The sequence below is a fragment of the Heloderma suspectum genome, chromosome 3, assembly GCF_057233095.1.
Source record: "Heloderma suspectum isolate Gila_16-S chromosome 3, 16-S_ref, whole genome shotgun sequence".
NCBI lineage: Eukaryota > Metazoa > Chordata > Lepidosauria > Squamata > Helodermatidae > Heloderma > Heloderma suspectum.
Genome location: NC_139460.1, coordinates 305,142,946 through 305,165,902, shown reverse-complemented (window position 1 = coordinate 305,165,902; position 22,957 = coordinate 305,142,946). Strand labels below are relative to the sequence as shown.

The 22,957-nt window shown below is 44.6% G+C and overlaps 1 protein-coding gene across 4 annotated transcripts in view; it reads right to left on the bottom strand.

The window, feature by feature from the left end:
- Nucleotides 1–22,957, bottom strand: part of LOC146351519 (neuroserpin) — a 149,044-nt gene that overhangs the window by 102,496 nt on the left and 23,591 nt on the right. The window contains exon 1 of one of the 4 annotated variants that reach the window (XM_084847454.1): nucleotides 21,279–21,427. The exons of the other annotated variants lie outside the window; for them this stretch is intronic. The gene's annotated coding sequence lies outside the window, so the exon portion shown is untranslated. Of the gene's footprint in view, nucleotides 1–21,278; nucleotides 21,428–22,957 lie in introns of those variants that run through there. 4 annotated transcript variants of the gene reach the window in all.

Sequence of the window (22,957 nt, the reverse complement as noted above, 5' to 3'; positions counted from 1 at the left end):
TTTGTACCTATTTTCTTTTGAAAACTGCATCACAAACTTTGGAAATATATGGATTTTGGCAGCAAATTGTGTTCCGGATCGTGTTTAGGTTTGGAGAACATAATGAATTTCTCACCCATCCCTACTCTTTTGGTTGCAGAGACCCTTAGGAAGCTCAGTTTAGGAACATACTCTTCCCTCCCTGCTCATACCAAGAAAGGGGGAAAATAAAGACGTGACCCATGTAAAGGCTCCATTCTATCAAATTCTTACCAATGCTGGCTAAATAAGTGCCTTTCTAATATTACTAAGATTATAAGGAAAGAGGAAGAAGATTTAGAGGAAAATTGTTCCCACCTTATTATTTCAGACTGTGAGCATTTTGCTGCAAGTAAAATGGTGCCCATTAAAGCTAGCCGAAAAACAAACAAACAAACAAACATCTGGAATATCTTACCACTTGCCTTCATGGGGAAGGACTAAAAAAAGGCCAGCTGGACTTTGGTCTGAAGGCAGGCACACATGAACCAGTAGAGCAGCTCCAAATTTAGCCATAAAACCCACAAAACATTTCTAATTTTCAGTACTAGCTTAGAGGAGCTCCTGTTGTATTATGATCCACTGTGGTGTAGTGGTTAAAGTGTTGCACTAGCACCCAGAAGAACTGGTTTCAATTCCTCACAAAGTGATGATGCTCACTGAGTGACCTTGGGCCAGTAATTATCACTCAGTCTAACTTCCTTACAGGGTTTTTGTGAGGATACAATGTTGGGAGTGGGTGGATGGGGGGGAAGAAAACCATCCAGATAGACAGACAAACAGACAGACCCCCCCATCTTGAGATCCTTGGAAGAAAAGCAGGCTATACATGTAATAAATAAAAAGTATTGGAACTTGCACTACCTGAACATGTCCCATTTGTCTGCTAGCTACCTACTCAACCTGGATATCTATAAACCAGGGGAGGGGAACCTGCAGCCCTCCAATAGTGGGGAATCTGCAGCCCTCCAAATGTTGTTCGGTTCCAACTCCCATTAGCCCCAGTCAGTATGGTCAATGGTCATGGATGATGGGAATTCAATGCCAAAACATCTGGACATCTACACATTCCTCACCCCTGCCATAAACAAACAAAATCCCAGAAGTCCCCAGTCTGCAGTCCTTCAAAGCAGGCCGACTACTACAAAGTTGCCTTGGAATTCCCGTGGGGAAGTGACAATTATGGAACAATCCAAGCTTCAATCCAAACTTCTATCACACCTATTACTAGAATAATTTAAAAAGCACATAGCAGATCACCAGCACAATAGTTGAAATGCAAAAGTTAGAAGATCTTATTATAATCTTTGGTGAAAGATCAGCTATGAAGAGGTTTTCCGTATCCCTATTCAAAGTAAATATGGATCCATGTTGAAGTACTGAATACATTAGTGTGACATACGTTGAGTTCAGCTTTCCCCATGTCCCAAAGAATTCTGGTTGGTGCTGTACTTCATGGAAAAGAGCACTGAAATCCTTCACTTTCCCCTCCAACAGTGTCTTTAGGAGAAATCTTTCTTCTTCTCAGCTTATTTCACAGCTCCCTTTCCACAGGTGCTATACTCAGTTGGTGCTATACAGCAAATCTTACACTCAACAATATCCCCAATGCCGTTGCTGCAATCTCATGCATTACTGAGAAATGAAGCATTACAAAAGAAAACACAACTGAACACAGCAAGATCTTCTTTGAAAATACATGATGCCAGCAATGACCGAGGATGCTATTAAGAGTACAATGCACGGCCTGTATTACAGCAGGCCATCTCTCTCTGGTTAATTATCACCATTGTTCTTAGGTTGTAAGCAATGGACAATTGCTTTTTAATCCATTTCAGACCAACAATACTGGTGCCTCCTGGTATGTATGAGGCCGAGAGGTCTCATAATATTGCAAAATGGATTAACAACTAGGAATGAGCCAAATGACTTGATTCTGCTCTGGAAAGTTTTGAGAGAGAATGGAATGGTTCCGTTTTGCTCCATCAAAACTCCAGGCAAGCACAAAAAGGGATCAGAAAAAAACAGCTGTAAGGCTGGAAACCAAAATCAAAAAAGGAACAACTGCATCAATTGAATTCCCAACACGTTTCTACACAGGTCTTTATCAAGGGAATGGAAGAATATAAATATATACCATATTCCTGCTTGATCATCATTGGGTATCTGAGTACAGAGAATCTCATCATCATTTTTAAGCCAGTTGATACGTTTTGCAGTTTTTAACTTGTCAGTCTATGGTATCCAGAAATTTTGTCGAAAATATGTAAACAAGTATTTAAAATGCTGTGTGTGTGTGTGAGTGATTTATCATGTTTTTGAATTCTTTTGGCTGATTATAAAACGTATGCACTTATGTATAGAGAATTTTAACATTATTTTCAGGATAGTTTAGTACGTTCTGAAGTTTTTAATTAGCTAATTCATATCGTTTCCCCCAAAAAACCTTAAACATGTAAATTTTATTTTAAATGCTTTGGTGTACATTATATATAATTTATTATGTATTTTATATTCTTCAGTTCCCTTGATAAAGACCTGTTTTGAAATGCACTGGGGATTCAATTGGTGCAGCTGTTCCTTTTTTGGTTTTGAAGCACAAAAAGTCCTAACTTCTCAAGGGCCTCCAGCACTTGACATAGCTTCTCACAAGCACATTAGAGGCTCCTAGGACTGGAAAGTTGCATGTGAAATGTCTCAATGGAAAATGCAGGTCTTCAGAGAAGCCTAAATCCAAAACAGCGTTCCCCATAGCCCATTATCCTGCACATGATGATGTTACATTATTAAAGCCAAGCAGGTCTCAGCCTGATAAGTGTCGAGATGCAAGACTTAATGTGAGTGCCATGTTAGACAATTTGAGCTTCTTGAAGAAAAAATTGAGACAGTATAATAATTATTGATCTAGCTGGATGGTTTGGGAACATTTAATACTGTGGCACTTGTTGAAGCTAAACAGGTGTGAACTGATCTGTACCTAGATGGGAGACTGATAGTCCTATGCAAACTACTTTGAATTTCTAATGGAAGAGTGGAAAAGAAGCACCTTCTTTTCCACTCTTCCATTAGAAAAAAGCAATTTTTAGAAAAAATAGAAAAAATTTATATTTTTATATTAAAAATTTATATTAATTTTTATTAAATATTATTAAATATTAATTAAATATTAAATATTTAATATTAAATATTAAAATATATTAAAAAATAGAAAAAAAGCAATTGTCCAATAGGAAAAAACCTTTGACTCATAGACAAGCCACTGGGATCTTGGATAAAGGTGCCCCTGTTTTCCTTTAAGGAATCCTAGCCTTGACATTTTTTTGACCTATTAGGGTACTACATTATAAGAACCAACATAAGACACTTAAAAATGAATATTTTTATTATTATTTTTCAGCAACATTACTATACATAATAATTTGTTAATTGTTTTAACAATGATCCATTATTTGTTCGTTCTTTTTCTATAGTTATATCTGACAGTTAGCATGTAGTTTATTAAGAAGTCAAGTCCTTATATGTTGTTTCTGCAGGTCTCTACAATCTTCCATGTGTAGATGGAGGTTGACTTTTCATGTTCTGTTCATTAAATTTCACAAAACTGTACCAGGTTGTCAAGGAGCTTTTCTCCATGAGGCTGTTAGTAGCTCTATCTACTTTCAGTTTTGTCACAGAATTGGGATCCTAGCTTTTCTTTTCCTACTTTTCCACTATATAACCTCTAGCTGGAGCTATGCTATAGCAGAATAGCACAAATACAAAAGTAGAAACAGTGCTTTCAGAAATAATACCCCATTTTCCCTGTTCTAAAAAAATCTGGGAAAGTACTCCGAAAAAACAGAAGCAAAACTGGAGGATCGCATTGTCATCTAAAGAACCCATAAACAACTATGAATAAGGAACCATGACGGCACAATAAATAACTCACGTTGAAAAGCTCAAGAAAGAGTCTGTTCCTTCACGTTTGAGCCCTTAAATGTTCAGTCAATTACTCTCCAAGTGTGATATTTCACACATAACTATACCATACGTCTAATGTTAAGATCTTGTTTGTCTTCCAGTATTTTGCTATAATTGGGAACCCTGCTACCAGCAAGAATGAGACCATTTCTTTATAAGATTTACATTCGGTCCTGTGAATAAAGATAAGGAGGGCACAATCCTATAGGGATAGTCGTCCGCCTCCGAACTCAGAGGCAATCAACTATCCAATGCAGGGCGGGCAGAGTGTGGAGGGGATCTTTTCCTCTGCACTCTGGCCACCCTGCATTTGCAGCTAGATGGCCAATTTCGGCTTTCTAGCTGGAGCAGCTTGGAGATGGGGGGAGGCCTGATGGCGCATAGGAAGCGTTGTAGTGGTGCTTCTGCCATCTCCTCCCCACCCCCAGGAATGCCCCCTTTCCCCTCACTCCACGCTGCTCTTTCGAGCATGGAGCCAGGGACGAACCGTGCCACCTACGAGGGGCCGGGAGACGGTTTTCTGGGAACCGACCTTGGAGCGCTGGCTCTGAGGTCGGTTCCGGGAAACCAAAAAATCCTATGGCTGTCTAGCCACTGTCTAGCGGCCGTAGGATTGTGCCCTTCAGATAACTCAGAATCAAGGTGGATATCAGTGTTTACAATTTTGCTACATTCTAGGAAAATTTCCTTCCAAAATTTCTTAGCTGTCCCGCAACCCCACCACATATCGTAATACATCCCTATACCATCACCAGGTAATACGTCCCTATTACATCACCATCTTTCCAATACTTAGGAGTTAAACACCATCTGAGAGTCACCTGTAAAGAATTCTCTCTCATCTTTGCTGATACCAACTTGAACGGTATTTTGCTCCATACAGATTCCTACTGCTTGCTATTTGTGTTCTCATTAAAGTCGTCTTCCCACATTTATTTTAGCCCATCCGTTGTCCCCATTCTCTGTGTAATTAGGATTATATATATTTTTGGAGGCAAAGTCTTTAACTTCGGTTTGTAATAGATGTAATAGCTGTTCAAAATGTGTGAACGGTCACCTACCAGTTTTTCTGTTTCTACAGTCTGAAATGTTCATATTTATCTTTACTGTAGAATAGCGGGGGACAACAACACCCATTGTTAGTGTCGATGGTGCCATCTAGCGCCCCCTACGGGGCAGTTCTTTCCTCTGCACATGCAGCCTCAACTGCAGGGTCACATTTCTGTTAAGTTTAAAACCATCAGATAACTTGAATGACCTCATGCCCAAATATGCAAACTGTTTTTTGACTGCCAGATCCCAATTCCCCCACGCTTTTTTGCAGGTTGAGTAACTTCAGCTTTCTGCCAAAATTAACAGAACCCGCTGTGATAATAAGGCACCAACAGCTTTCGGGATCTACCTTTCAAATAGCAGTTGTTAGTGAACAGGATTTTTAGCACGAAAGAGAAGGATTTCCCCTGCTCCTCCATTCTGCTTTCTTAACTTGGCACACAAGTGAGCAGGCATCAATAAATATTTCAGGCTCCAAAGGCATTTATGATCTATTTATTCAACAGTAAGAATGGCATCCTGAAAAATGTCAGCAACCATTCATCAACATGATGGATGATATCCTCTCAACAACGTAGATTAGTTTCCTTGTCAGTCATTATAAGAGCTCTCTGTTTCAGATGCCTAGCATTCTATGCCATTTGAATATTTAGGATTATTGAGGGAGGTATTAAGAGGCTTCCAAGATCACATCCTCAGACTAATTCAGACAAGAGGATTAAAGGCTTGTAAGATCCCTTTGAGTCCTGGCTTTCAGTGGTCCATGCCAAGGAGGCAGAGGTTCTTCCTTGATATCCCATGCCCCTGGCCACATCAACCCTGCTTTTGGGATATGTTGACTAGTTAGGCAGATACTGGAACATTATGGGGCACCAGCAACCGAGCCATGTTGAGCCCCCAAAACAGTGATGTGTATTTAGACTCAATAAAAGAAGTTACAGTAACTGATATGAAAAAGGACTCAAATAGCAGTAAACCGGCAAAGGTTGTGAAGAAGACTGAGCCCCCTCTTCAAGCATCCCCAGAATTAGCCCACTCATATGAAGTAACCTACTGATGTCTAATGTACCGATTTTCCCAGACTGATTGGGTCAGGAAGAGGGCTATGTAGGGCAATAGTCTCTGTAACATATGCCTATTATATTAATGCTTGTGTTTTTATTTTTAAATTGACCCAGGTAAGATAAGAGCCAGGGCCTGCAGGAGAAGCTGCCACCACTGGGAAAGAGGTGTGCCTGCTGCTGCTGGGCCTGCTGTAGCTGCTGCCACCACCAGCACCAGGCCTTCCCTGCGGACTTCTGCCTGGCAGACCGCCAGTCCCTGCAGGACCAGGCCCCCAGGTACTGAGTCAGCTGTGCTGCTTCCACCTGCCCCTTCCTGGAGGGGCTACATAAGCTGGCTGGCTGAGGTAGCCTAGGAGATCCAGGGCTGGCAGAAGAAGCTGCCACCACTGGGCAAGAGGTGTGCCTGCTGCTGCTGGGCCTGTTGCCGCCGCCGCCGCCGCCACCACCACCACCACCAGGCCTTTCCTGCGGACTTCTGCCTGGCAGTAATTTTAAAGGGGATTTTTAATTTTTTTTTTTTAATTTCTGGGGGATTCTGTTGTGTTTTTAGGGGTGGGTAGCCTGCCTGATAGGCAGGAGCGAGGGGGCATGTGTCCACCTGGTGGAGGCAGTTGGGGGCCAGAACATACCGAGGCTGGGCGGCAGGCACTGGCGGAGCGCTAGGGGCAGGCCATGCCAGGTAAGGGGAACAAGGGAGAGATGTGTAATATCTGTCCCCTGCTCCGGGCCTGTCCAGAACCAAAGGATGGCTGGGGGAGGCGTGACCCCATCTTCTGGCCTTCGTTTGCTGCTCTGCAATGCCAGGTCTGTTACCCAGAAAACCTCCCTCATCCATGACATGATCCTGGATGAGGGTGCAGACCTGGCATGTATTATGGAGACCTGGCTGGCCGAGGCTGCTGCTCCAACCCTTGCAGCCATGTGTCCAGCTGGATTTTCGTATGCACAGCAGCCGAGGGCTGGGGATCGGGGAGGGGGAGTGGCTGTTATCTACCAAGAGTCCTTGGTCTTCACCAGACCCCCTCTCCGGGAGACCAAGGTTGCTGAGTGCATGTACTGATGGTTGGGCCTGAAGGGCAGTCTGGGGATTCTGCTCCTGTACCGTCCACCCCGCTGCACGACTGACTCCCTGGCCAAGGTGCTTGAGGTGGTCTCTAATGTGCGTGTACAGTCCCCTAACTTACTGGTGTTGGGGGACTTCAACGTACATTCGGAGGCCATCCTCACAGGAGCACCTCGGGACTTCATGGAGACCATGGCCTCCTGGGAGCTGCACCATATTCTAACTGGGCCCACCCATGTAGCCGGTCATGCACTAGACCTTGTGTTTGTTTCTGGAGAAGTGGGGAGTGATCTGGAAGTCGGGGGTATATCCACCACCCCCTTGTCATGGTCAGATCACTATTTTTTTATATAATCTGGTGACACTGGACTTCTCGGTTCCACAACCCCTCCGCAGGGGTGGAGGACCCATTAAAATGGTCCGCCCCAGGCGTCTTATGGATCTGAATGGATTCCTGAACGTGCTTGGAGATTCTCTGGAGCACGCCAATGGCCACTCGGTCGAGACCCTGGTGGGTGGCTGGAATGCCGCAATCACTGGGGCATTAGATCGGGTGGCTCCGAAATGCCCTCTCCCCCTGAACAGGGCTCTGACTGCACCATGGTTCAATCCGCAGTTACGAGCTCTGAAACAGGAGGTGAGACGGCTAGAGCACCGGTGGCGGAAGTCTCGCTCCAAAGATGATCACACACGGGCTAGAGCTGTATCTTCAGCCTATCACATGGTGGTGAAGGCAGCAAAAAGGGAATATTATGCTGCCTCCATTGCGTCTGCAGAGTGCTGTCCCAGGAGGCTGTTCCAAGTGGTCCGGAGCCTGGTCGGTCCAGTTGCTCCGGAACCGCTGGAGCATTCTAAGGCCTCCTGTGAGGCCTTGGCAAGGCACTTTGCAGATAAAATTGATCGGATTAGGAGTGTTACTTGGTGCGCTGTGGATATAGTTAGTGAGCAAGAGGCAGCCTGTGGCAAACTGGTTTTGTGGGATCAGTTACATCTTCCTCCTGATGAAGTGGACAAGGTGCTTTCATCTGTAAGGCCGACCACCTGCTTACTTGATCCTTGCCCATCTTGGCTCATTATGGGCTTCAGAGAGAGGCTGGGTGAGGGGATCAGGACGGTGGTGAACGCCTTCCTTGAGGAGGGAGTGATGCCATCAGCCCTCAAGGAGGCAGAGATAAGACCGCTCTTAAAGAAGCCCTCCTTGGATCCTCAAGTTCTGAACAACTTTTGCCCAGTCTCAAATCTGCCATTTTTGGGCAAGGTGATTGAGTGGGTGGTGGCGACGCAGTTGAAGGCAAACTTGGAAGAAACCGATTATCTAGACCCATTTCAGTCGGGCTTCAGGCTTGGGCATGGGACAGAAATAGCCTTGGTCGCTTTAGTGGATGATATAAGAAGGGCTCTGGATAGGGGTGAATGCTCCTTCCTTGTTCTCCTCGACCTCTCAGCAGCTTTTGATACCGTTGACCACGGTATCCTCCTGGACCGCCTGGAGGGGTTGGGCATTGGAGACACCGTATTGCGGTGGTTCCGGTCCTTCCTCTCCGGCAGGTACCAGAGGTTAGCACTGGGAGAGGAGGTTTCGGACCCGTGGCCACTCACTTGTGGGGTGCCACAGGGTTCCATCCTCTCCCCGATGCTATTTAACATCTATGTGAAGCCGCTGGGGGCTATCATCAGGAGGTTTGGGGTGCAGTGTCATCAATATGCGAATGACACGCAGCTCTACCTCTCGTTCAAATCTTCACCAAGATTGGTCGTAGAATCTCTGTTCAAATGTCTGGAGATGGTAAGTGGCTGGATGGGGAGGAATAAGCTGAACCCTGACAAGACTGGGGTACTTGTGGTGGGAGACAAGAGAAGGCTGGGGGATGTTGACCTGGTGTTGAATGGGGTACAGCTACCCTTGAAAGACCAGGTCCGCAGCCTGGGGGTCACTTTGGACTCCCAGCTGTCCATGGAGGCTCAGGTGTCAGCTGTGAGCCGGACAGCACTGTATCAACTCCATCTGATACGGCGGCTGCTCCCCTTCCTTCCCGACCATCTGCTCCCATCGGTAGTACATGCCCTGGTCTCCTCTCGTTTAGACTACTGTCATGTGCTCTACGTGGGGTTACCCTTGAAGACAGTTTGGAAGCTGCAGCTGGTACAGAATGCGGCGGCTCGCCTGATTAAAGGCAGCCACCGGCGAGATCACATCACTCCAGTGCTGAAGGAGCTGCACTGGTTACCAGTTGTTTTCTGGGCCAAATTCAAGGTGTTGGCTTTGACCTTTAAAACCCTATATGGTTCTGGGCCAGCCTATCTTAAGGAGCGCCTCCAGCAACAACAGACAGGCCACTTAACAAGGTCAGCCTTGGATGACCTTCTCTCTGTCCCATCAGCCAGGACAGCTAGACTGGTGGGGACGAGGGAGAGGGCCTTCCTTGTGGTGGCCCCCACTCTGTGGAACTCCCTCCCTAGGGAACTCCGCCATGCCCCCTCTTTAATGAGCTTCCACCATGCATTAAAAACATGGTTGTTCAGGCAGGCATTTGGCATGGGTTAGAGTATTTTAGAAAATGTTTTTAATTTTATTGTTTTAAGCTGTTTTATTATATGTTTTGTACATTGCCCAGAGTGGCTGGGTGATCAGCCAGATGGGCGATTAATAAATTTAATAAATAAATAAATAAGGCTAATAATGTGTCAGAGAGAGTGAAAGGTAGGAGGGTGTGTGTGTTTGTGCGTGCGCGCATGCATGTGTATATGAGAGAGAGAGAGAGAGACGATTCTGAGGCTATAAAAGGAATGAACTGACAATTAGTCAGATGGTGCCTTAGGGATAATGGAAGCAATGCCTACTTAGTGGAGTTTGTGTATAGGATTTTAGAAAGAGCAGAGTAGGGAGGGAAGTTAGGACCAAGCATTAATGAATAGTGATAAATTATAACTCTTCGTGTTTTTTTAAAATATTTTTTATTTGTTTTTTAAAATACAGACTCCCATGTGTTGATTGAATTGTTATACTACCATTATTAAATCAATTTCCTTGTCACTTCTCCTGTAGTGCGTTGAGAGAACCAATTGAGCATTTTGAGTTTCTCTGGAACCCGGGGAGAGTAAAAGGGCTGAAGCTTGGGTGTCAATGGGAACAACTTATCCAGGTGAAAGCAGATGTTTCCTGAGGGGTTTGTTTCTCCATTTCAGAGATGGAGGCTGGGGAAAAGATGGAACCCAGGCAGGAACACCATAGCTTCCAACCTTTTTGGTTCAGTGGGCACATACAGAATGTCAAGAATGTTGTGGGGGCTCTCAGACTGGCTGCCATACAGGTGGGGCTTGCCTGTTGATAAAATGGCTGCCAGGGTAGGTGTGGCTGGCCACAAAACACCCATTTTCCAGAATATAAACTAGCAAGACTAAAAGAAAAACAACTTCTCTAAGAACCTAATAAAAGGCAGAGGTTCGAGCCCCAAAACACAAAAGTACTCTTTTGAAGTCAAATAAAGATGGTGCTGGAGGCAACCCTTCGCTTTGCAGCATGCCAGCCTCCCGGTTAAAAAAAGTATAATTAACCCCCCCACAAAAGTTTAGAAATAAAATAAAAATCAGGAGGGGCAGGAAGCCTGGCGGGTGGAAAGAAAGGTGTCTGAGGGCATATTGGTGCTCATAGACTCCACACTGGATACCTCAGGTGCAGAGACTGGGTTCTCAACCAGAGATTCTGGAAACCAGGCATTCAGCCCACCTCCAAAGTAAGTGTGCATAGGACTACAACTGCAAGCACTTTATGTTCTTCCCCGTGATGGCAGCTTCCTGAAGAGAAAACTACTTGCCTGCTCTCTGCTCTATTTGAAATGCGGTTGGCTGGAAGGAAATGCAGCAGCTGAGTAAGCAGTTGTCAGGTGACACAGTGAAGTTGAATTGACCCTTATAAAGCAGGGGTACAGTACCTGATTCAGGTGCCCATCCAGCATGGGCTGGATGACAACAGTGGGAATAGCCACAGCCACTGATGTCATCCCTCCGCCCCTGCGCTCCCATCCCAATTTGCCTTTCTCCATGCTGGGAGAGACACAAAGTTCCAGACCTCTCTCAGCGCAAAGGAAGGGACTTGGCCAGCACTGAGAGGCGCAGCTGCCCCACCCAGCACTGGCTGAGTCCCTGGCTTCACACAGCACACGTCATTCCCATGGAGGAACCGGAGGAGGCTCTGCTGGCCAGATGCAGAATCTCACTGCCAGATTAGGTATGCCGACAAGAGGTTCAACATCCCTGCTATAAAGCCTGGCCCTCTAGAGCAGGGATTGGGAACCTTTTTTTCCCTGTCAAGTGCCATGTCCCCTCGGGTATAATCTAGTGGGGAATGGCTGCCAGCAGTGGGTGAGCATAAAGTGGGTGGGACCACCCCTTTTCTCTTCCTTGCTCTCCCTCTTCTTCCCCACCCAGCAGGCTGCCGAGGGAGAGACAGATTGCTCTTGCCAGAGGTCTGAACGGATCGCTTGCAGAGCTCTTCTTCCCCCTCCTTCCGCCACTCTGTGCATTTTGTCTTCCACATGTTTCCTCCCATGCACTTTCCCCTTTGTGCTCCCCCCCCCAACCTGCATGAAACTGGGCTGTTGCCCACCCCTGCTATAGAGAGCAGGCCAATTTGCTTGCTAGAAAGCCCTTCTGCCTTGGCTGCGGATTGTTCAGGATTGCCAGGATCCAAATAATACTCCCCATCTTCTTGGGGTGTTACTGAGTTTCTCTGAAGGGTACTTACTAAGCACATGTGGGTTATGTATCAGCACCCAAGCACAACTGGTTGCCTTGTGGTGTTTTGGTTCTGAAGCAGCAACATATGGAGCAGCCTTCCCCAACCTGGTGCTCTCCAGATGTTTTGGACTTCAGCTCCCATCAATCCAAGCTCACATGGCCAATGGCGAGGACTGCTGAGAGCTGTAGTCCAAAACATCTAGACTTGCACCAGGTTGGGCAAGGCTGATGTGGAGGAACCACTATTTTGAAGTGGGGTTTACATCATCACCAAAAGACAGCTTTGCCACCTGCATTGCTTGCTCATTGCTCTCTCCCTCCTTTCTCGTGGCCTCCTCAGCTCTCTTGAGCACCAGAATTTCTTTTCTCTTTCGATGGAGTGCTGAGGTTGGGTGGGTTATGCAAGTGGTTGTACATTGCTCCTGCAGGAGCCTCCTTGTGCATGACATCCGGTATATCTTCCGTTGGACTGTGCTGCCGACTAAATTCGCAACATCCTTCTGCGCATCAGTAAATTCGACACCGCCCAAGATAAAAATGCCATTGTTACATGATCGCTTATCCTCTGACGAAGGACAGACAGAATCGAAATCCCCCAGTGCTGCCAGAGCTTCTTGCTCCTTTTTAAGCTTACTTAACTCCCTGATTTGTTTACACATTCAGAGGGTGAATCAGGCTGAAACTACATGCTACTTCTCCATGGTGACTTAACTCTTCCCCCACCCATCAGCTGCCATCTGCAGCTCACCCTGCTGGTAACACAGCCATAGAGCATTGGCTGGGAGGAAACTGACAGCGGCGGGGGAAAGGATTAAGCGTCCCTTCTTCCACGCACTACTTTTCTCCCCTGCAAATTGCCACTGAATGAGCAGTTATAGCTTCAGATACTGAAGCAAGCCCAGAAGCTCTTGGGTGTTAACAGGCCCTTTTGGAGGCTCCCTTGAATATTTGGGGACTCTTACTTTAGAGAAGTTATCCTTTTATTATCTGAAGCCCAAAGAGACCTTCTACAACAGACCTACCCCAGCCTGTGGGCCTCACAAGTCCCGCAGAGATTCCCCATCCACCCTGGCAGCTTCTTTCCCTGGTCGCACACCCTCTGCCACTGAAAGAATAGCTCTTATCTCTCATCAGCACCTAATCAGAGATAAGAGTTTTTCTCTGCAGGGCCAAGTGATTCAGTCCTGGCTCCTTCCGAGCCTTGTCCTGCAGAGGCTTGCCTTGCTTACTTGTGCGCAGACATGCTCCTCGTGCTGACTTCAGAGTGGACATGTTCCCTACTATAAAATGGTAACAATAGCATAGGTCACGTTCCCCAGCCTTGACCCGTCTTCTGGCTCCAAAGAGGACTCAGAGGCAGAGGAGACTCTCTCCATTAACCCACCTCCTGCTAAGTCAGGGTCTTCCAGGCCAGACAATGTACCTCTACCTGACTCCTCAGATGTAGAGGACACTTCCTCATTACAGCCTTCACCGCCCCCACCCTGGAGGAGCCAGTGGGAGTCCCAGCTAACTTGAAGCTGGCCAAGGCCCTGAAAGACCCTGCCTGGATTGCCCTTGCCTTGCTATTCAGCACACCAAACCTGATGCGACACCATGGGACTTGACCCCACTTGACCTGACGCAATGGGACTTGACCCCACTTGACCTGACCTGATTGGATGTGACCAGACTTGCCCCGACAAGAGTCCTGTGTTGAGCCTCCTTTCTTGTATGTGCTTGTTGGTTTCAGTACCTCTGGGCACCTTGAACCAAGTTGGACAGGACAGGACAGGACAGGACAGGATTTGGGGGTGGGTGGAGTTTTCATCCCTGCCCACTTTTGCCTGTTGCCCTACCCACCACTGGAATGCAGCCCCTGAAAGCATCTCAGAAATGGAACCTGGCCCTCAGGCCAAAAAGGTTTCCCACCCCTGTTCTACAGAGTTAGCACCATGTATTTGACTTGAATTCCTGCACTGAGCAGGGGGCTGGACTCTATGGTCTTGTAGGCCCCTTCCAACCCTACTATTCTATGATTTTACCAGAATACGATAACTAAGTGGATTCCCAGCATTTGCAGATGTAGTACTCAGTAGATAGTGAAGGGGCCTCATTCAACCCTCAAGTAATGTTTGTTTTCATCTTCTGCCCCCTTACTCTCACATTCTCTGCCACTTATGCCTATTTGAGATCTGTAGCTGGCTTGAATCAGACAATATGTGCTTGTCAGGTAGCTCTTGGCTATGGAGTGATGGCTACTTACAGACCTGTATTCGTAAGTGTGTGTGTGGGTGTGGGGGCAAAGAATGGCACAAGACTGAAGAGGAGGTGGTTCCAGAGGCAGTGAATAAGTCAGTACTTCCAAGGAATGATGGAAAGAGAGAATGATGCTGGAGAACTCATCAATGGCCAGGAAGGGATGAAAATGAAAGAAGCCATGTTAAATCAGACCAGAAGATCCATTGAGTTTAGCGCCCCGTTTCTCACAGTGGCCAACCAGATACTTCCACAAAGCCTACAAGCGGAGCATAAAGGCAATAGCAATCTCTCACTTTTGCTCCCTAGCAACTGGTATTCTGCAGAATACTGCCTCAGAACCTAGAAGTTACATTTGGCCCTCCTGAAAAATGGACCCATCCTTCATGAACTTGTGCAGACTCCTTTTAAAGCCATCTTGGCTAATGGCTTTCACCCCATCTTGTGGCAGCAGATGCCATGAATTAATTACACGCTGTGAGAAGGGGCACGTCCTTGCATCTGTCCAGAATCTTGAAGAATCATGCCCCAAGGGAGTCTGAACATGTGTGCAAATTTGCAAACGAAAACAAACCACTGTTCCTTCAATATATCCAATAGCACCTTTTATGCGCACATTTATTTAGTACATTTTATTTAACTATTGTTAAAACAAAAACAAAAAACCTAAACTAAAACCATTCCAAAATCCAAGTTGGGCCTCAGCAATTTCCTAGGGAACACCACTGATTTATAGATTTAATTTTGCTTCCTTTTCAACAAGCCCTATTCTAAAAATAAATCCAAAGTGATTACAAGTACTTTCATCTCCTAAAAGGAACAAGAAGCAGCTATTCATTTTCAGAGGCATTATTATTTGCTGGAATATATATCTTGGGCCGAGGAAATCTAGCCAGAGTTGCACGGAGTCAATGTCGCTATCCAGCTTTCTTTAAAAGAGAGAGATTCAGTGAAGTCCCATTCTGATAAATAAGGAATTCCTTTGAATCTAGAACTAATATTTAGCGGCTTTTTGTCACCATATCTACATATATGCAAGCAAATGTATGAGTATAATTGTTCTTCCATAAAGGATAATTCATTATTCAAGGCTAGTTCACATACTTACTTAGTCCTGCAAGTTTATCTATTTATTACATTTCTATATTGCCTAATAGTTGAAGCTCTCTAGGCTGTTCACTGCAATTAAAACCATAAAAACACAGCACAATAAAACATAATATAAAACTTAAAAGTTTAAAATTACAATATAAAACCAAAGTAAAAACCACCAGCAGTATAAAGACATAGAAATACAATAAGTGATTTAAAAACAACAGAAATGGAATGACTAAAACGCCTGGGAACATAAGAATGTCTTTATCTGGTGCCCAAAAGACCACAGCGTAGGTGGTAGCCAAGCGTCTTTGGGAAGGGCATTCCACAATGAAAAAGGCCCTCTTCTTCCCAGAGAAGGGCCTCTGAAGATAATCTTAGCATCCTGGCAGTGGCTGAGTTTGCTTGGCCACACATGTATCTATGATCCCATGAAGAATCCAATGTATGAACTAGACAGGGATACAAGTACAGATGCCAGCCCAGAATAAACCAGTGCATAGATGAGGTTTTCCTCTTGTGACCTCCTTATAAAGTTGTTGTAATGGTGACAAAGAATCTACGTGAAACACTTTGCAACACTTGAAATGTGCTTTATTAATGGCAAGTATGATGGCTGGCAGGGTTAGGATGGGTGGGGGGGGAGAGAAGAGGCACCAGATTTTTTTATTTTGGCTCACACCATAGATCCGTGCTACTGAAGAACTAGGACAATTAATAGGATACAGCCAACAGACAGACAGTTACTTTTATCCACTTCTCTTCCCCAATCTAGAGTAAACCATAGAATTGGACTGGTCAACTCATCCACTTCCTGCTTCCGAGGGTAGACTTGGTGGCTACTCTTCCCTGCCAGCAATCCGATGGAAGACCTCTTGCTCAGTTGTTTTCCTGGCTTGAGCGACTACTCTGAAATCCCTGTCTCTCTAACATGCTGCTGGCCCTGCTATCTACATGTCCTCCCATGCACACTTTCCCTAGGTCCCCTCCCAAAGTACTATCAGCATCAAGCCCTCGACTGTTGAACTGTTGGGAATATAAAGACCCCTTGAGGCTTTGGGCTTCATGAGTCAACCCTTGCTGCCCATGGAGCCCTCCCAGATCTAGCAAAACCAAAACCTGCCAGGATGCCTGAATACAGCTCTGCTATTTGAAACCTCCTCCCCATTCCTCACGGCTGCATCCTGCTGCTCATTGCTCTTTGCTCTGGCTCAGTTTCCTCTGCAGTTCTTGTCCAGCATTCAACACATTATCCCTCCAGTCAAAACAGAGCAGAACTGGCACAGTGGAACTGTTTCCACATGCCAATGTTGTCAGGGGTGGCTGCCCGAGGGCAAGCTGGAATGGGCAATCCAAGAGGAAAAGCTCAGACCAAGGAGCTAGGAAAGAGTCATCAGCTTTATAGGACCCTATTGGCCTCTTGTATCACCTGATCCCTGCTGAGCTGACACCTGCAATACCACCCTCTGGCCAGCAGCAGCAGAGTTGCTGCATCACGGCACAAAGTAGGTCTGAGGTTCCCTCTTCTAGAAGGGGTTCTTCCCACCGTCACTGTGATGTTGTAAACTGCTTAGGTCTTACTGCTAATACCAATTCAAGACCCCTTACAAATAAAACAAGATGTTGCAATGCGGCCAGCCATGCCATTCTCCAGGGTATGCCATTCCATTCTCCCTCCCCCGTCAGTTTTCCATCCTCCTCTTTCTCAATAAGTCAGCACTGTGTGTCCACTGAACATGCTCCGTCCTGATTTGGCTGTTGGGGGGGGGCTGCCCCCACCCATTTCTTTTGAAAAGCTTATTTGAACAGCTGCAAACATGTACAAAGCTGCTGATACCTTCCTTTGTGTGTGGATGATACTATTTTAGCTCTGCATTCGGAGAATTGAGTTTGCTGTTAATACATACAAGCCTTCGCCAACCACATGTCTTAAACTACTACTCCCATCATTCCCAGCCATCATGGCCATTGCTAGAGCTATGTGAATAATGTTCCATCTTCTGAAGAAGAAAGTTTAAACTGTGCCAATGTATAAATTAACATTTTATTTGTATAAACATTCTTATCCTTCCTCTTCTGCCCAGAGTACTCTGAGCATACATTAAACCTTAATGCGCTAAACCTTAATGCAACAAAATGAAACTACCCATACAGCAATGCAACACAAAAACATAGAAGTTTACTGAATTGTATAGTTTCAGAGAACTATTTCTTTCTTTTCCACTTAGCATCTTTAATTATTCCAAAGAAACCTTGGGTTAATACATCTTTAAGAAAATATTTCATATCACTGAAGCATTTAACCTCAAGCAAGTCTGATTCACAGGCTATAGCACAATGTATTTTAGCATGTGAAGCATGATAAAATAAACAAATGAATTAAAACATTTGCCAGCAAGGGAAATAAATTATTTCCCCGAATGCTTCTATAGCTTGCATAAAGACATCAATTACTGTAGCCTGTCTTGTAAGTTAATGATTCACAGTGATGGATTATTCATGCAAGTTGGCCAGCTGAACATTCCACTTTGACTCTAACGGGGGGGAAAGTATTGCATGTCTCAATTAATTATGCTTTGCGCAAGTTTGGAGACAGTCATCAAAACTTAAATATTTCCACTGAGTAAAATAAAGGAAAAGATTTAGGATTGACAACTCTCCCCTTCACCTGCATTTTTAAATCTTGCAAATAACATAATGGACTTCCTAAGTAGGACCAAAGGTCCATCTAGTTTAGCATTATGGGCAGTATCCAACGATGCCATACCACAAATGCAAGTAGCACTAACTGAGCTCTGCCAAATCTTTTGGTTGTGCAAGCAGCTGTACAAGCAGAATGTGCTGACATAACTTTAGCTGGATTCTCCTCTTGCGTATAGTTTGGAACCTAATGGCACTAATGAAATGACACAATTGGATACAACCCTTCTTTTCAACCCCAGCCAGCCAGACATCTTTGGATGTTCAAAATCAGGACATGAAAGTGATGGCAATCCCCTGTTTATCCCCAGCATCTGACAATCGAGGTATGCTGCCCATGAATGTGGAGGTTCTATTTAGCAACGATGGCTAATAGCCATTGATAAGACTAGGGATGGCGGAGAATTCCTTCTAAAGAATCCAGCCTCATTGGAGTCCGTGGTGGAATTCTCCGCCATCCCTATCCCTAGATAACACATTTAAGTATAGGATTTTTTTTCTGCAGGAAGGTGATCATTAAAGAACAACGAAAGTGACTAATCCAGCCTTCCCCAACCTGGTACCCTCCAGATGTGTTGAACTGCAATTCCCATCATTCTCAGACATTGGCCATGCTGGCTGGGAATGATGGGAGATGAATTTCCACACATCTGGAGGTTGCCAGGTTGGGAAAGTCGATTTAATTAATTCTTTTAAAAAGCTATCTAAATTAGATGTCTGTTGTGAACCTGCTGCCAACCATATTCAACGTGTGACTCAAGTTCTAGAATGAACACAGACCAAGGAAAACTCACTATCCACTTTCTCCACACCATTTATTTTTATTGACTTCTGTCATATTATCCCTCGTAATCTTTTTTCTTAGCTAAAGAGCCCCAAATGCTTTAGCCTTTTCCCAAAGGGAAAGGGGCTTCCAAATCCTTGATCATTTCAGTTGCCCTCTTCTATACCTTTTCGAGCTCTTCAGTGGTTGCTACAGTGTGGTATAGATGAGAAGCCCTCATACAAGAGCACTGGGGCCTCAGGCAAATCTGCAATAGGAGTCTTTGATTACGGTTTTTAAAAATACATTTTACTTGGCAAATTGACTTCAGCTCTGTTCTATCAAAGCTTGATGAAGCAATTCAAATTTGATCCAATTCCGTCTCATATAGTTTTTGCTACATTGCAAGACTGCAATTGCCTGCTTCCAGAGTACAAGAAGCTAATTCTCTTAGACTTGCTCTGACCATATTCAACATAATGAATTTTTGCATGAATGACAACATATTTCAGTCTCCTTTTGTGTATATTTTCTAATAAATCGTACCATTAAGCTGTGTTGTCCTTTAGAACTAGCTGCTTTACACAGCACCTGTACAATGCTTTATATAGCACCCATAGCATAATTATTATGCAAGTGATTATTAGTCCCATTTTACAGATGGGAAACTGAGGCAGAGGGACAAAAAGGCCATCAAATTGAGTCCACGGCCAAACTGGTATTTAGATCCAAATCCAACACTCTTTTTATCAGATGGTCCTAGGATCACAAGTGTAAACATGCTTGGACGTAATGGTAAGAAAATTTGAAGGCATGTCCTATTGAAATCAGACTTCTGCGCATACATATTCCAAATGTGTGCATAAGTAGAGCTGGGACATAATTTCGAGCAAGCATATTTAGGATCAATATCATGGGTCATAATTATCTCTAACCAATATCTGGGTGCTCTTTGTCAAATGCAAGGGTTTAAAGTTCCAAACTCCCACCCACAGTTCCCTACACACATGCGCGCGCGCGCGCACACACACACACACACACACACACACACAATGGGAAATGGAAAATGCGTTTCACTTACAAATGTTGTTTTTAATGCATTCATATTCAACAACACCTCAGCCAAATTCTGAACTCAGGGAACTGTGTGTGTCACAGTTTACTTTCATGAAGCCAACATATGACTAATGGAACCTTGGCAAATACATCTCCTTTGTAGCTTTTCAGTTCTGTTTTTCTCATTTGAAGCTCAACATCTTTATTATCCATGTAAACAGGTGGCATTTTGATTAGAGCTTTAATATTCATTGCATGTGTTTCCACATAATTCTTATTGATATTTGGGATGAACTATCTGCTGTAGGATATGTTCAGGGCTTCCAAATTGAACAAGAGTCCAAGAAATGTGTTCCCCAAATTTCTTCCCTCCTCTTGCCTTTACTATTACCATTTGCTATTTTTAATTTATATGATTTATACCCCACCTTTCTACCAAGGAAATGGCACTCAACCACTTCCTATAGTCGAGCAAGCCAGCCTGCTAGCTGCCAACCCAAGTCTGTCCTTTTCCCTTGGTCTTTTTAAAATGGCATCTGACTTTCCTTTTTATAGTGTATACACTACTTTTTAAAAGGGTTTTGTCACCCAGTTTGTGAATTGCGTTTTGTGCTGCCTTTGCCCACTTTTATCAGGTTGGAGCCACTTAGTCATGTTTTAGTCCTACTGAAATCAATGGGACAAGGTAGTTGTTACTAGGAATGGGTGAGAAATTTGTTGGGCTCACATTTTGATAAGAGATTACCCAATATGCACCTCCCAGAATGCAATGCGGACCCAAACACAATCTGCAGTCAGAAATCCACACATTTCAGAGTTTGTGAGGTGCTTTGCACAAAAAATTAACCATCTGAAAACATGCACAGATTTGAAAAATGTGCACAGAAAAATGCGTAGATTAAAAAATGCACACAGACATCTCGAGCCAATGGATACATGCGTACAAAGATGTGTACATTTGAAAAATGTGAACAAAAACACACATTTCTGTGCGGGGGGTGGGGGAAGGCTTGCAAGCTGATGTGGAACCAGGATGGAACAAGGTTAGGTGGCTCTGATGTCAGTGGGGTGGTGAATCTGCTCCAGGTTTCAGTCAGAACTTTAAGGGAGCTATCCAGGGTTCAAAGGATCTTGGATATCTCCTTTAGAGTTCTGACTGAAATCCAGAGTGGATACACTGCCCCACTGACATTGGGGCCACCAGCCTCCACTGAATGAGTCTCGCAGTGGAAATGAGAACCTGAACAAGATCGAGCTTGACTGATTCACCCGCCCCTAGTTATGACTAAGTCTCTTTCAATGCAACTAAAGTGGGACTAACCTAGTCTGGATCCAGCTCAGTATGTTATTTTTGGTATGCCTTTTTGTTTCTGCCTTGAAACACTCATGAAAAGGGCGAGATAAGAGTCCTAAAATAAATAAATGAAATAAGTATGCACTCCGTCCTAGGAACCTACTAGGTCCCAATCAAGTCACACAGCAACACTGCAAAACAAAGTGGAAAACTACTAAAGGAAGGAAACATGCTAACCTGGACTTGGCTTTTTTCCCCTCCTGCCAAATTTCCTGGATGTTGCTTGACGTCTTACTGCAAGGCCCTCTTTGCCAGGCTGAAATGCCTCCTTCTCTTTATGTTTGACTCTCACTGACTCTCATTCCCCGATACCAGCTGTATCACCCCTGCAGTGGGCATTGAACTCTTAGGTTAGAAGTGCCAAGATAGTGATAAATCAGATTCAAAGGTTTACTTACAAGGAGACTTTATTGAGTAACTTTGAGTAACGCACACAGGCAGGCGTACTCAATGGTTGGATCAGACAGCTTCTCTGAACCACGAGCCATTGGGTCCAAAGGGTTTTATACACCATACATGTCAGCAATGAGGCAGCACAATACTAGCAAGCGCCCCCTAGTGTCCATTCCCAGCATAGACTAACAGCACTTGGTCCTCAGCACAGCCACCTGCAGCTGAACATAAACACACAGCTTCGCTTCTCAGGCACGGCCTCATAAGGCTTTCTACTCATTAGCAAGGAATGCACTGAGAAGGCTGTTATCAGCCTTTTGACTCATCTGCACATGCTCAGAGGCTTACTAACAAGGGAACTGCACCAATAATGAACTTAAGCAAGCATTATGGATCTCTAGGCCCCTCTAACACTACAAATTACTTGGCTACGCTCCTGGGGCCAATACACCTTCCCTCTTCCATTTGACAACTACATGCTCAACTAGGCATGGAACTTACCCAAATCCAACAGGGCAATAGACTAGCATATGTACAGTTTGGCTTCTTCCACACTATTATGCCTTTTTCTCAAAGACAGCAGACATGATTGTAGCTGTTTGTGAAGCTGTTTTTTGGTAGAATATCACATCTCATTGATTCAGTCCAATGAGTAGTCATGTTTGGAGAAGAAGGTTGTCTCACGTAATAACTTACCTGCATTTAAGGTTATATTTCTCATTTGAGCACCCTTGACGTCACACAAACCAACCCCCTGAAATGTGAAGCACAATGTTCTATGTGCTAATGTTCTATATGCTGAGTAGTCCTCTGTTGCCAATCCTTGCAGAGAGATTCCAAACAGAACGTATGAAAATATAAGCAGATTGGTTTAATTTGCCCAATTTATTCTGAATACAGAATGTGGACATAATGGGTCAAGAGAAAGCATGGTCAAGGACAGGAGATCCAAAAGCTTTCCACTGTGGGAGGGAAGTTCTGTTCTCTCCTTCCTATAGCCACAAACAAGATCCAACACCCCTCCCAGGTTGCTTAATAGGTACGTATGAAGCTTCTTTATACTGAGTTGGACCACTGGTCTATTTAGCTCAGTACTGCTAACATTCGCTTGCAGGAGCTCCCCAAAGTTTCAGGCAGTTTTTCCAGCCCTACCTGGAGATGTCAGGAACTGAACACATAACTTTCTGCATACAAATGTTTTCTACCACTGAGCTACAGCCCCTCAGTAACTCATTTTACTTTTTAAAGTACATTTTAATGAACTAGAGAGGCTCAGTGAATTTTTTAAAGGATGGTTATTATTTATTTATTACGTTTCTATACAGCCCAATAGCTGCAACTCTTACAGATATGCCAGGTCATGAGCAGTGGGCGCGGCATGAATGCACCTGTGGCCTGAATAGAGATTATTACTTGTTTTTAATCACACTACAGGTTTTAATGAACTTATCAATGTCAGGATG